Source organism: Neophocaena asiaeorientalis, unplaced genomic scaffold (genome assembly GCF_003031525.2).
Source record: "Neophocaena asiaeorientalis asiaeorientalis breed wild unplaced genomic scaffold, Neophocaena_asiaeorientalis_V1.1 scaffold43, whole genome shotgun sequence".
NCBI classification, from domain to species: Eukaryota; Metazoa; Chordata; class Mammalia; order Artiodactyla; family Phocoenidae; genus Neophocaena; species Neophocaena asiaeorientalis.
This window is the reverse complement of record NW_020173674.1, coordinates 16,160,827-16,174,789: the sequence shown is the minus strand read 5'-3', so window position 1 is coordinate 16,174,789 and position 13,963 is coordinate 16,160,827. Positions and strand designations below refer to the sequence as shown.

The 13,963-nt window shown below is 39.2% G+C and overlaps 1 protein-coding gene across 3 annotated transcripts in view; it reads left to right on the top strand.

The window, feature by feature from the left end:
- TTC17 (tetratricopeptide repeat domain 17) overlaps positions 1 to 13,963 on the top strand; it is a 146,664-nt gene that overhangs the window by 123,188 nt on the left and 9,513 nt on the right. The window lies entirely within an intron of this gene.

The following is a 13,963-nucleotide window of genomic DNA, read 5'->3' as shown; positions in this document are numbered from 1 at the left end:
AGTGAATGAATATAACAAAACAGAAGCAGTTGCATAGATACAAAGAACCAACTAGTGGTTACCAGGGAGGTGAGGGGTGGGCAGAGGGGCAGCACGAGGAAGGGGATTAAGAGGTACAGACTACTAGGTATAAAATAAATAAGATACGACATTTTAATGTACAGCACAAGGAATATAGCCAATATTTTATAATATTGGGTTGGCCAAAAAGTTCCTTCGTTTTTTAAGTACAAATAAAAGACACATTTTTCATTTTCACCAAGAACTTTATTGAACAACATATTCACCCTTTTGTTCCACTACCTTCTGCCATTTTTCAGGCAACTTCATAATTCCATCTTCCCAAAACTGTTTATCTTTTTGAGCAAAGAACTGTTCCAGGTACCTTTTACAGTCTTCCAGGGAATTGAAATTTTTTTCACTAAGAGAATTTTGTAAAGACCAAAATAAATGGGAGTCCGAATGTGCAATGTCTGGTGAATACAGCGGATGAATCAGAACTTCCCAGCCAAGCTGTAACAGTTTTTGCCTGGTCATCAAGGAAACATACGGTCTTGCGGTATCCTGATGGGAGATTATGCATTTTCTGTTGACTAATTTTGGTCGCTTTTCATCAGGTGCTTCTTTCAGTTGGTCTAATTGGGAGCAGTACTTGTTGGAATTAATCGTATGGTTTTTCGGAAGGAACTCATAATAAAGGACTCCCTTCCAATCCCACCATATACACAACATCACCTTCTTTGGATGAAGACCGGCCTTTGGTGTGGTTGGTGGTGGTACATTTCATTTGCCCCACGATCTCTTCCATTCCACATTATTGTACAGTATCCACTTTTCATCACCCGTCACAATTTGTTTTAAAAACAGAATGTTTTTGTTACGTTTAAGTAGAGAATTGCATGGTCAAGAAGGTTTTTTGCGCTTAACTTACGTGGAACCCAAACATCAAAGCGATTAAATAACCAAGCTGGTGCAAATGATTTTCAGCACTTGATTTGGATATTTTGAGTTTATCGGCTATCTCCTGTATGATAACTTTGATTTTTCTCAATTAATGTCTCAATTTGATCGCTATAACTTCAACTGGTCTACACAACAGTGGAGCATCGTCCAGCGAAAAATCTCCAGCACAAAAGTTCGCAAACCACTTCTGACACGTTCAGTCAGTCCCAGCACCTTCTCCATACACTGCACAAATCTTTTTTTGCATTTCAGTTGCATTTTTACCTTTCTGGAAATAATAAAGCATCATTGGGACTTTCCTGGTGTTGCAGTGGTTAAGAATCCCCCTGCCAATGCAGGGGACACGGGTTCGAACCCTGGTCTGGGAAGATCCCACATGCCGTGGTGCAGCTAAGCCTCTGCGCCACAACTACTGAGCCTGCGCTCTAGAGCCTGCGAGCCACCACTACGGAGCCTGCGTGCCACAACTTACTGAAGCCCATGCACACTAGGGCCCGTGCCCCACAACAAGAGAAGCCACCGCAATGAGAAGCCCACGCATCGCAAGGAAGAGTAGCCCCCGCTTGCCACAACTAGAGAAAAGCCCACACGCAGCAACAAAGACCCAATGCAGACAAAAATAAATAAGTAATAAATAAATAAATTTATTTTTAAAAAAGCATAATAGGCCAGAAATGTTGCTTTTTTCTTCCATCTTCAGTATTAAAATGGCTACACAAAAATTCACCAATTTTGATAAGTTTTTTTAAAAATGCACGCTGATATGACAGCTGTCACAACACAGTCTAACAAAATTGTTTCGAATGAGGTTAAAGGCAACTAAGTGCTGCTAAAGCCATCTACGGAAAAAACTGAACACACATTTTGGCCAACTGAATAACTATATTTCTTTTTATGTTTATTTATTTATTTATTTATGGCTGTGCTGGGTCTTCGTTGCTGTGCGGGCTTTCTCTAGTTGCGGCAAGTGAGAGCTGCTCTTCATTGCGGTGCGCAGGCTTCTCACTGTGGTGGCTTCTCGTTACGGAGCACAGGCTCTAGGCACGCAGGCTTCGGTAGTTGTGGCACGCGAGCTCAGTAGTTGTGGCTCGTGGGCTCTGGACCTCAGCCTCAGTAGTTGTGGCGCACGGGCTTAGTTGCTCTGTGGCATGTGGGATCTTCCTGGACCAGGGCTCAAACCCATGTCCCCTGCGTTGGCAGGCGAATTCTTAACCATTGCGCCACCAGGGAAGTCCCCCAATAACTTTAAATAGAGTGTGATCTGTAAAAACATCTAATCACTATGTTGTATATCTGACACTAATATAACATTGTAAATCAACTGTACTTCAATTTTTTTTTTCTTTTTCTGGGAAATAATGCTTTAATTTTATGTCTTAACTGATTTTTACTACATTGCAGCAAGTTGAACCATGAGGAAACCCATGGAATATGACCATAACAGCTCTATTAAAAACTGTCAGCTTTTTTCTGTAGTGTTTTTTTTTTCACATCTTTATTGGAGTATAAATGCTTTACAAAGTTGTGTTAGTTTCTACTGTACAACAGAGTGAATCAGCTATACGTATACATATATCCCTATATCGCCTCCCTCCCACCCTCCCTATCCCATCCCTCTAGCTCATCAAAAAGCACCGAATGCTTTTAAGTTTCATTAAGTCCCATTTGTTTATTTTTGTTTTTTATTTCCCTTACTATAGGAGGTGGGTCAAAAAGGATCTTGATGTAATGTATGTCACAGAGTGTTCTCCCTGTGTTTTCCTCTAAGAGTTTTATGGTGTCTGACCTTACATTTAGATCTTTAATCCATTTACTTCATTTTTGGATATGGTGGTAGGGTGTGTTCTAATTTCATTCTTTTACATGTAGCTCTCCAGTTTTCCCAGCACCACTTATTGAAGAGACTATCTTTTCTCTGTTGTATATTTTTGCCTCCTTTGTTAAGGATAAGGTGACCCTATGTGCGTGGGTTTATCTCTGGGCTTTCTATCCTGTTCCATTGATCTATATTTCTATTTTTGTGCCAGTACCATACTGCCTTGATAACTGTAGCTTTGTAGTATAGTCTGAAATCAGGGAGCATGATTCCTCCAGCTCTATTTTCATTTCCTAAGATTGGCTATTTGGGGTCTTTTCCGTCTCCATACAAATTGTAAAATTTCTTGTTCTAGTTCTGTGAAAAATGCCATTGGTAATTAGATAGGGATTGCATTGAACCTGTAGATTGCTTTGGGTAGTATAGTCATTTACACAATATTGATTCTTCTAATCCAGGAGCATGGTATATCTCTCCATCTGTTTATGTTATCTTTGATTTATTTCATCAGTGTTTTATAGTTTTCTGAGTACAGGTCTTTTGCCTCTTTAGGTAGGTTTATTCCTAGGTGTTTTATTCTTTTTGTTGCGATGGTAAATGGGATTGTTTCCTTAATTTCTCTTTCTGATCTTTCGTTGTTAGTGTATAGGAATGCAAGGGATTTCAGTGCATTAATTTTGTATCCTGCAACCTTACCAAATTCGTTGATTAGTTCCAGTAGTTTTCTGGTGGCATCTTTAGGATTCTCTATGTATAGTATCATGTCATCTGCAAAGAGTGACAGTTTTACTTCTTCTTTCCCAATTTGTATTCCTTTTATTTCTTTTTCTTCTCTGATTGATGTGGCTAGGACTTCCAATACTCTGTTGAGTAATAGTGACGAGAGTGGACATCCTTATCTTGTTCCTGACCTTAGAGGAAACGCATTCAGTTTTTCACCATTGAGAGTGGTGTTTGCTGTGGGTTGGTCATATATGGCTTTTATTATGTTGAGGTAGTTTCCCTTGGTGCCCACTTTCTGGAGCGTTTTTATCATAAATGGGTGTTGAATTTTGTCAAAAGCTTTTTCCTCACCTATTGAGATGATCATATGTTTTTTATTTTTCAGTTTGTTAATATGGTGTGTCACACTGATTGTTTTACGTATATTGAAGAATCCTAGCATCCCTGGGATAAATCCCACTTGATCATGGTGTATGATCCTTTTAATGCATTGTTGGATTCTGTTTGCTAGTATTTTGTTGAGGATTTTTGCATCTATGTTCATTAGTGATATTGGTCTATAATTTTCTTTTTTTGTGATATCTTTGTCTGGTTTAGTGTCAGGGTGATGGTGGCCTTGTAGAACAAGTTTGGGTGTGTTCCTCCCTCTCCAATTTTGGAAGAGTTTAAGAAGGATAGATGTTAACTCTTCGCTAAATGTTTGATAGAATTCACCTGTGAAGCCATCTGGTCCTGGACTTTTATTTTTTGGAAGATTTTTAACATCTTTTTTTTAACATCTTTCTTTGTTTCTATTTATTTCTGCTCTGATCTTTATGATTTCTTTCTTTTTGCATCTATGTTCATTAGTGATATTGGTCTATAATTTTCTTTTTTTGTGATATCTTTGTCTGGTTTAGTGTCAGGGTGATGGTGGCCTTGTAGAACAAGTTTGGGTGTGTTCCTCCCTCTCCAATTTTGGAAGAGTTTAAGAAGGATAGATGTTAACTCTTCGCTAAATGTTTGATAGAATTCACCTGTGAAGCCATCTGGTCCTGGACTTTTATTTTTTGGAAGATTTTTAACATCTTTTTTTTAACATCTTTCTTTGTTTCTATTTATTTCTGCTCTGATCTTTATGATTTCTTTCCTTCTACTAACTTTGGGTTTTCTTTCTTCTTCTTTTTCTAGTTTAAGTGTAAGTTTAGATTGTTTATTTGAGATTTGTCTTGTTTCTTGAGGTAGGATTGTATTGCTATAAACTTCCCTCTTAGAACTGATTTGCTGCATCCCACAGGTTTTGGATCCTGGTATTTTCGTTGTCATTTGTTTCTAGGTATTTTTTTATTTCCTCTTTGATTTCTTCAGTGATCTCTTGGTTATTTAGCAGTGCACTGTTTAGCCTCCATGTGTTTGTGTTTTTTACTGTTTTTTCCTGTAACTGATTTCTAATCTCATAGCATTGTGGTCGGAAGATGCTTGAAACGATTTCAGTTTTCTTAAATTTTCCAAGGCTTGATTTGTTTTTTTATATACATTTATTATTTTATTTATATTTATTTTTGGCTGCGTTGGGTCTTCGTTGCTGTGTGTGGGCTTTCTCTAGTTGCAGTGAGCGGGGGCTACTCTTTGTTGCGGTGCGCGGGCTTCTCACTGCAGTGGCTTCTGTTGTTGCAGAGCATGGGTCTCTAGGCACGTGGGCTTCAGTAATTGTGGCATGCAGGCTCAGTAGTTGTGACTCTCAGGCTCAAGACCACAGGCTCAGTAGTTGTGGTGCACGGGCTTAGTTGCTCTGCAGCATGTGGGATCTTCCTGGACCAGGGCTGGAACCCGTGTCCCCTGCATTGGCAGGCAGATTCTTAACCACTGTGCCACCAGGGAAGTCCTCCAAGACTTGATTTGTGACCCAAGATGTGATCTATTCTGGAGAATGTTCCATGTGCACTTGAGAAGAAAGTGTATTCTTCTGCTTTGGGTGGAATGTCCTAAAAATATCAATTAAGTTGATTTGGTCTATTGTGTCATTTAAAGCTTATGTTTCCTTATTTATTTTGTCTCTGGATTATCTGTTGGTGTAAGTGGGCTGTTAAAGTCCCCCACTATTATTGTGTTACTGTTGATTTCTCCTTTCATAGCTGTTAGCATTTGTCTTATGTATTGAGGTGCTCCCATGTTGGTGCATAAATATTTATGATAGTTAATGTTTTCTTCTTGGATTGATCCCTTGATCATTATGTAGTGTCCTTCCTTTTCTTTTGTAACTGTCTTTATTTTAAAGTCCATTTTATCTAATATGAGAATTGCTACTCCAGCTTTCTTGTGATTGCCATTTGCGCGGAATATTTATTTCCATCCCCTCACTTTCAGTCTGTATATGTCCCTAGTTCTGAAGTGGGTTTCTTATAGACAGCATATATATGGGTCTTGTTTTTGTGTCCATTCAGCCAGTCTTTGTCTTTTTGGTTGGAGCATTTAATCTATTTACCTTCAAGGTGATTATTGATATGTATGTTCCTATTATCATTTTCTTAATTGAGTTTGTTTTTATGGGTCTTTTTCTTCTCTTGTGTTTCCCACTTAGAGAAGTTCCTTTTGCATTTGTTGTAGAGCTGGTTTGGTGGTGTTGAATTCTTGTAGCTTTTGCTTGTCTGTAAAGCTTTTGATTTCTCCATCGAATCTGAATGAGATCCTTGTAGCGTAGAGTAATCTTGATTGTAGCTTTTTCCCTTTCATCATTTTAAATTTGTCCTGCCACTCAACAACAAGGTAAAACAGAAACCCAAGAGGAAAACAGAAAAGCCTTGTCTGTGGTGGCGAGAGTTTAGGTGGAGGTGGAACTTACGCAGGGGCCAGGTTTAGGGTGGGGCGACACCTATGCAGGGGGGTGGGGGTGCAGGTGATGTTTGAGCATGGGACAAGGCCTGGTCCAGGACCCACACCTGGTTCAGGACCCTCGCAGGCAGAAAAGGCCTCGGGGGCAGGCCCTAAGTGTGTGGGGGTGGGGGGAGTCGACATTCAAGTGTGGGGCGGAACCTCTGCTTAGGACCTGCCCAGAAGCAGAGGCAGCACGTCCAAAGGGGTGCCTCTGGAGTATGGAGTTCCAGAGTTTGGAGGTAACTCCCTGGGTGAGGGTGTATGGGTGGGGTTTTCGCCCAGCACGGTTGGAGGTGGTCTCCCACTATAAAGGTAGGGCCCTGGGTGTAGGGGTGGGGCTTGGGCTCTGCGTGGCAGGAGGGAGACTCCAAGGGCAGAGGATTAGGCCCCAGAGCCCAATAGGCTCTCTGGTGCTTAAGCGGACAGGGAAAAGTGCTGGCTGCGTTCCTCTCCATTCCTCTGTGCCCCGCCCCCCGCCGTCTCCCCCAGGGTCTCCCCCATCCCCACTGGACCCCTAACCGTGGGTGGGTCCCGCTGGGTGTAGGAAGTCCTCCCCTACCCCAGCCGCCCCTCAGGGAGGCCGGTCCCATAGATCCAGCCTTTACTTTTGCTCCCCCTTCCCTCCCTCCCACTCCCTCAGGACCCGCATGGCTGGAGGGGGCCTCGGTGGGCAGAGGATCAGGCCCGGATCTCAGCAGGCTCCCGGGCGCCCACGTGGGCAGGGGAAACCTGGCCACTCTCCCTTCTGGTTCTCTGTCCTCCCAGTTGTCCCCCAGTTTGCCCCTTCGGGTGTAGGATCACTTCCCCTCCCCCAGCCACCCTTCAGGGGTGCCAGTCCTGTCCCGCCTCCAGTTCTTCTCCCCCCTCCCTCCCCCACACCCCACTTTCTACCCGGTCGCTGGGGGTTCCTCCCGTCCCTTTAGGTGTCCATGGTCCCCCACCAGTGCCTGGTAGGTGCCCTAGTTGTGCGGAGACACAAATTCCTCATCCTCCTAGTCCGCCGTCTTGACTCTGCCTCCTTTCCAGGCTTTAGGCTTGATTTATTTATTTAATTCGAGTGTCCTTCCTTGACTCTGTTCCCATATGGAATGGATCTTGATCTCATATATCCTTGCCAAAACCTTTGTGCAGTTTACCACAGAGTAAAGGGTTGAAGGGTTGACCTCTATACTACAATTTTTAAAAATGACCTTCTAGGAAAGACGAAGATGGTAATAAACATGTATCCTTCCTTTCTAAATGGACAGTACGTCAGGATAAATAATTGATGAGAAAAGTCTCTTTATAGGAGTATTCCAACTAATAAACTAGGAATGATCATTGCAGCCCCTAATTAAGTTATGGCAGTGATTACCACTGGCTGCTACCATCACAAATAGAGAGACAGTATGTGTGTACTCTTGGAAGTTCTCACTACCACCTATGAAATAGTTTTGCCCCCACTCCTCCCCAAAAAAGTCAATCCTGAATCCAGTCAAGCCCCTAACTACCAACTTGCGGGAAATACAGGGGACAGAGGAACATGTCAGATGGTTCCTGAGGATGCAGTAAGCAGAGTCCAGTCAGTGTGAAACTACAGGATAAATACCCTGTATTTCTAGTACAGAAATAAATTTTAAAAATTAGGTGGTGGACTCTAGAGATCAAAAGAGACTTAAGGAATACATTAGCCATTTGCAATGTATGAACTTTAGTTAGATTATGATTAAAACTGTAAAAGCAAAGCAAAGTTTTATAAGACAGTTGGGGGAAATAGGCACACCAGACGAATACTTGATGGTATTAAAGAATGATTTTCAATATTTTAGGCCAAAGTTTTTCAAGTTTATCTTTTAAACATGAGGTTGTATCTTTTAGAGGTAACACTGAAAAACTTACTTGTGAAATTATAGAGAGTCTGGGATTTGCTTCAGATCAGCATGGATGAGGGTTTAGATGAAATAGGATTGGCCATGAGTTGTTGATAAATGTTGAATCTAGGTGATGAGCACATGGGGTTCATTATACTGTTCCCTTTATTTGTATATGTATTTGAAATTTTTCATTATAAAATACCTTAGAGATGTAACCACAAAAGTGAGCAAAGAAATGACATAGAAAATGAGTAGGTAAATTTTTTTAATTGATATGTCTTAAACTAAAAATATATTTCTTTAAGTAATTAAGTCAGATACCCCGTGGATGAGTTAGATAGATTCAGACACAGTTAAATAATTAGTGAATTGCAAGCTTTGTGTAAAAAATTACCTGGAGTATTATAGAGACAAGGAGGTAAAGGAATCAACAGATTCAGGAAGTACCATGTATCCCAAGCTGGGTAAATAAAAAGAAATCCACGCCAAGATACATTATAACAAAGACAAAGATATCTTAAAAGCATCTGTTTCAGTCAGGGTACTGTCAGGAAAACAGAAACAACACTAGGTATTTCAGAAGAGCACATTGAATTTAGAGAATCGATTACAGGCATACCTAGTTTTATTGTACTTCACTTTATTGCGTTTGGCAGATGCTGCATTGTTTGCAAATTGAAGGTTTGCAGCAACCCTGTCTTGAGCACGTCTGTTGGCGCCATTTTTCCAGTAGTATTTGCTCACTTCGTCTCTTTGTGTCACATTTTGGTAATTCTCACAATATTTCGAACTTTTTCATTATTATCATTTGTGTTATGGTGATTCTGTAGCCAGTGATCTTTGACGTTACTACTGCCACTCACTGAAGACTCAGGTGATTGTTAGCATTTTTTAGCAAGAAAGTATTTTTAATAAAGATATGTACATTGTTTTTTAGACATAATGCTATTATTGCACACTTGACAGACTACAGTATAGTGTAAACATAACTTTTATATGCACTGGGAAACCAAAAAGTTGGTGTGACTCACTTTATTGCAATATTCCCTTTATTGTGGTAGTTTGTAACTGAACCCGCAGTATCTCTGAGGCATGACAGTACCTTGTGGTGGAGGGCTGAAAAAGAAAAAAGGAAACAGGTAAACCAGAGATATTAATTGTAGGGAATGAGAAGGTAAGCATTTGAGATTTTCAAAATCTAGAGTCCACAGGAGAGAGCTCTGAGCGAGCTAGACTTCCTGCTTCTGAGGAGGGAACATGGGCTGGCTGCTGGGTCTGGGAGTGCTGGAAGAAGCTGGAGACCAGAGTGCTGCCCACAAAGTGCTGTTGCCACAATGACAGTGACAGGAGCAGCATGCAAACGGGCAGAAAAAGTCCCTTTCCCTCTTACCTTCCAATCCCCTAGCACATATGTTTGCAGAACCTAACAAGAAGCCAGCTAGCAAAGGAGAAATGTGGTTTGCAGAGTTCCAGCCACAGTATCACAAAGCAGATTATAGAATTTTGGATTTGCATCTGAGAGAAAATAGCTTAAGAAATATGACAGCAGCCTTTCATTCATTTATTCATTCTTTCAACAAATATGTAGCAAAGTATTGTGCCAAATACTTTTCAGGTGCTTGGCATCAATCAGTGAAGAAAACTTTAGACCTAGATCTCTGCCCTCATGGGGACAGAAAGGACAGATCCACCTATAGAGAAGAGATGACTCAAATGACAGCCTGTTTTTCATAGCAGCTATCTAAGCCAGATGACAGTTTTGGAAGTATACTGGGCCTGCTAGAATTCTGCACCCTAAAAGGAGGGAAGAATAAAGGCACTTAAAGATAAAGAACTGGAAAAAGTTTACCAAGAGCCCCATCCTAAAGGAACTTTTCTATATGATAGCTAGAGAAGGATTGTCTGAGACAAAGGAAGATTCACTAAGCAAATAAAAGTATACAGGTATACAAACCCAAACAAACACTGTCTGTAGAAAACAATTTGTGTGTTTTTAAAACTTATTTATTGTTAATGTTTTATTTTTTTAACATCTTTATTGGAGTATAATTGCTTTACAATGGTGTGTTAGTTTCTGCTTTATAACAAAGTGTATCAGCTATACATATACATATATTCCCATATCTCCCCCGTCTTGTGTCTCCCTCCCACCTTCCCTATCCCACCCTGCTAGGTGGTCACAAAGCACCGAGCTGATCTCCCTGTGCTATGTGGCTGCTTCCCACTAGCTGTCTATTTTACATTTGGTAGTGTGTATATGTCCATGCCACTTTCTCACTTTGTCCCAGCTTACCCTTCCCCCTCCCCGTGTCCTCCAGTCCATTCTATACGTCTGTGGCTTTATTCCTGTCCTGTCCCTAGGTTCTTCAGAACCTTTTTTTTTTTTAGATTCTATATATATGTGTTAGCATATGGTATTTGTTTTTCTCTTTCTGACTTACTTCACTCTGTATGACAGACTCTAGGTCCATCCACCTCACTACAAATAACTCAATTTCGTTTCCTTTTATGCCTGAGTTATATTCCATTGTATATATGTGCCACATCTTCTTTATCCATTCATCTGTTGATGGACACTTAGGTTTTTCATCATTAGAGTATAGGAATGCCAGAGATTTCTGTGCATTAATTTTGTATCCTGCTACTTTACCAAATTCATCGATTAGCTCTAGTAGTTTTCTGGTAGCATCTTTAGGATTCTCTATGTATAGTATCATGTCATCTGCAAACAGTGACACTTTTACTTCTTTTCCAATTTGGATTCCTTTTATTTCTTTTTCTTCTCTCATTGCTGTGGTTAAAACTTCCAAAACTGTGTTGAATAATAGTGGTGAGAGTGGACAACCTTTTGTTTTTCCTGATCTTAGAGGAAATGGTTTCCGTTTTTCACCATTGAGAACCTTGTTGGCTGTTGGTTTGTCATATATGGCCTTTATTATGTTGAGGTAAGTTCCCTCTATGTCTACTTTCTGGAGAGTTTTTATCATAAATCGGTGTTGAATTTTGTCAAAAGCTTTTTCTGCATCTATTGAGATGATCATATGGTTTTTATATTTCAATTTGTTAATATGGTGTATCACATTGATTGATTTGCGTACATTGAAGAATCCTTGCATTTCTGGGGTAAACCCCACTTGATCATGGTGTGTGATCCTTTTAATGTGCTGCTGGATTCTGTTTGCTAGTATTTTGTTGAGGATTTTTGCATCTGTGTTCATCAGTGATATTGGCCTGTAGTTTTCTTTCTTTGTGATATCTTTGTCTGCTTTTGGTATCAGGGTGATGGTGGCCTCCTAGAATGAGTTTGGGAGTGTTCCTCCCTCTGCTATATTTTGGAAGAGTTTGAGAAGGATAGTTGTTAGCTCTTCTCTAAGTGTTTGATAGAATTTGCCTTTGAAGACATCTGGTCCTAGGCTTTTGTTTGTTGGAAGAGTTTTAATCACAGTCTTAATTTCAGTGCTTGTGATTGGTCTGTTTATGTTTTCTATCTTTTTCTGGTTCAGTCTCAGGAGTGGCTAAACCAAAATACTGGAGAAATGTACATTTGAGAGTGGGATGATGATAGTTAAGGTATTCAAATGCCCTTTTAGTGTTCAGGAGGAGTGAGTTAATATATTACTTGGACTTTGTTAAGTTAAACATTAAGTAGAGATTTAAGGGTAACCTTTAAAAAAAATGTGCAATTCCCAAACCTCTGAGGGTAAAATAATGAAGTAAGAACAGGAGGACCAAAAAAAAAAAAAAAAAAAAAACCAAAAAAAGGGAAAAAAAAAAAAAAAGAGGAAAAAATGTATTCAAGAATCAGGATAAAAAGAAACCAAGAAATATGATAAACAGTCTTTAAACAAATCTGTAATATAACAGTCACAATAATGTCAAATTGGAAACTTTTTAAAGGAGCTACATGTTTTTAAGTCATACCTAAAGCATAGTAGAAATGTTAATGGGAAAATACTAATCAAAAAGGACTATACTATCAAAAGGAAGTAGCTATAGTTGTATTAATTACCTGGAAATATATATTTCAAAGCAGAAAAAATTATTAGGGTCAGAGAGAATGAGCACATAATGATAAAGCTTTAATTCACCAGAAAAACAATATATACTGCTTCTAACCTTACACATATGCAATAAAAATAACCTCAAAATATATAAAGCAGAAAATGATTGATTTAATGAGAAATTGACAAACCAACACACACACCTTTCTCTACCGCTGATAAGCCATTCAGTCTGTCTGAATTTATATTCATAAGTATATTAGTCTGTGATTTTCTTGTAATATTTTGTCTAGTTTTGGTATCAGGATAATAATGACTGTGTGTAATGTGTTGGGAAGTGTTCCCTACCCTTATTTTTCTGGAAAAGATTGTAGAGGATTGGTATTATATCTTCCTTAAATGTTTGATAGAAAATTCACCTTTGAGGCCATCTGAACAGGGAGTTTTCTTTGTGAGAGATTTTTAACTATAAACTCAATTTCTTTAATGAGAGTATTCAAATTGTCTTTCTTCCTTTTTTTTTTTTTTTTTTTTTTTTTTGTGGTACACGGGCCTCTCACTGTTGTGGCCTCTCCCGTTGCGGAGCACAGGCTCCGGACGCGCAGGCTCAGCGGCCATGGCTCACGGGCCCAGCCGCTCCGTGGCATGTGGGATCTTTCCAGACCGGGGCACAAACCCGTGTCCCCTGCATCGGCAGGCGAATGCTGAACCACTGCACCACCAGGGAAGCCCTTTCTTCTTGAGTGAGCTTTGTTACTTGTGTCTTTAATTTGTCTACTTTACCTAAGTCATTGAATTTATTGGCATAAAGTTGTTCATAATAGTTCCTTATCATTCCATTAATATCTGTAGGATTTGTAGTAATGTACCTTCTCAATTCTTATCTTGGGACTTTGTATCTTTTCTCTTTTTTTCCCCCCCGGTCACAATGACTAATAAAAGTTTATCAGTTTTTATTGAGCTTCCCAAAGAATGAGTTTTTGGATCCATGGATTTTCCTCTATTGTTTTTCTGTTTTCTCTTTCATTGGTATCTGCTCTTATCTTTGTTACCTCCTGTATTCTGCTTGCTTAGGATTTAATTTGACACGTTTTTTGTTTGTTTTTTTAGTTTCTCAGTATGGAAGTTTAGGTTACTAATTTGATCCCTTGCTTTTCTAATGTAGGGGTTTAGTGCTAAAAGTTCCCTCTAAATTCTGTGTCAGCTGCATATCACATGTTTTATTTGTCATATTTTCATTTTCATTCAGTTTAAAATGATTTATCATTTTCCTTCTAATCTCCTCTTTGACCCATAAATTATTTAGAAGTGTGTTATGTGGTTTCAAACTATTGGGTATTTTTCCAGATGTCTTGCTTTACTTGATTTCTAATTTAAGTACACTGTGGTAAATCAGTATACTTTGTATGATTTGAATTATTTTAAACTTATTCAGACTTGTTTTATGCCCCAGAATATGATCTGTCTTGATAAATGTTCCATAAGCACCAGAAAAGAATGCATCTTCTGCTGTTGTTAGACTGTTCTAGAAATGTCATTTAAGTCAAGTTGGTTGATAATACTCTCTATATATTCTTTATATTTACCGATTTTTTTGTCTACTTCTATCAATTATTGAGAGGTATGTTGAAATCTACAGCTGTAATTTTGAATTTTTTATATCTTATTTTATATATATATATATGTATATATATATATATAAGATGGACCTTGACCAGTTGGGTTTATCCCAGAAATACAAATGTAAACAGTCT